This window comes from Dipodomys ordii, unplaced genomic scaffold, assembly GCF_000151885.1.
Source record: "Dipodomys ordii isolate 6190 unplaced genomic scaffold, Dord_2.0 Scaffold153, whole genome shotgun sequence".
NCBI classification, from domain to species: domain Eukaryota; kingdom Metazoa; phylum Chordata; class Mammalia; order Rodentia; family Heteromyidae; genus Dipodomys; species Dipodomys ordii.
Genome location: NW_012267369.1, coordinates 185,312 through 186,512, shown reverse-complemented (window position 1 = coordinate 186,512; position 1,201 = coordinate 185,312).

The window sequence follows — 1,201 nt, the reverse complement described above, 5'->3', positions numbered from 1 at the left end:
GGCCGCCCCGGCCCCCGTGGGGTGGCCGCTGGCCTCCTGCTGCACACTCGCGTGGAGCGCGACCCCGGACCTGTGCTGAGGGCCGGCCCCGGCCGTGGGTGACGCACGGGCGTGTTGTGTGGAGCGGGGGCCTCCAGTCTGTAGCCTGGAACCGCGCACTTCCTGCCGCGGGTAAGGCAGTCTGGCCCTCCGTGACAGCGGAGGGAAGCGCAGCCACGGCTCCGGTGGCGGAGGGCCCAAAAGCCGAAGGAGAGCCCTGCGCGCGCACGGTCGCCTGGGAGTTCGCTCCCTGGAAGGCACCTGGGTGGAAAGCGGGAGCCATACGCTTGGGGACATTTAACACAAAAGTGTTTTCTTCCTCACCTGCAGGGAGGGGATTGATCCTGGCTCACTGAACACGGGTGGCTTTCTCTGCTCCAGCCGTCAGCCCCCCTGACTGCAGGGCCTGGGAAGGCCACCTGACAAGTAGAAGGCACTAACCAGCCAGCACCACTAGAGCCAGGTACAATTCATGGGTGCACAATTCATTGATCCCTTGTTGTTGTTGTTGTTGTTGTTGTTTTCTTTTGCCAGTCTTGGGGCTTGAACTCAGGGCCTGGGCACTATCTCTGAGCCTTTTTGCCCAAAGCTAGCCCTCTACCAACTTGAGCTACAGTGCCACTTCTGGCCTTTTCTGTTTATGTGGTACTTGAGGAATGGAACCAAGGACTTCATGCATGCTAGGCAAGCGCTAACACTAAGCCACATTCCCAGCCCTCCCTTGTTGTTTTCTGAGAAGGCCCATCTAAGAAAATAGGTTGACTTCTCACACCACAATTATAACCATTTGGGAAACAAATGTGTCATGATAATAGCTTCTATCTGTGTTTTGCTGAACAGTAACTGTATCCCACAGATCTTCTACCTTAGGAAGATTTGTTTCAGGGTGCTAGCATGCCAGCATGTATAACAAACCTTTGGAAGCCAAATCGTTTGTGTGTTGTCATTTTTTTAATCTTATGGTAAAAGGTTCGCACACAAAATAGGTGTCCTTGGACTCTAAAGAAATGTCTTTTTCTCATACCAACCAGTGTCCTGATTCTCTTACACTAACTAGTCCTAGGAATCAGGTCAGTTGACAGTAACTCCTAGAGCTGACTTCAGTCACACCAGGCAGTCCCTTCCCCTGTGCCAACCACAAATAGGGTTCCTTGGCTATGTT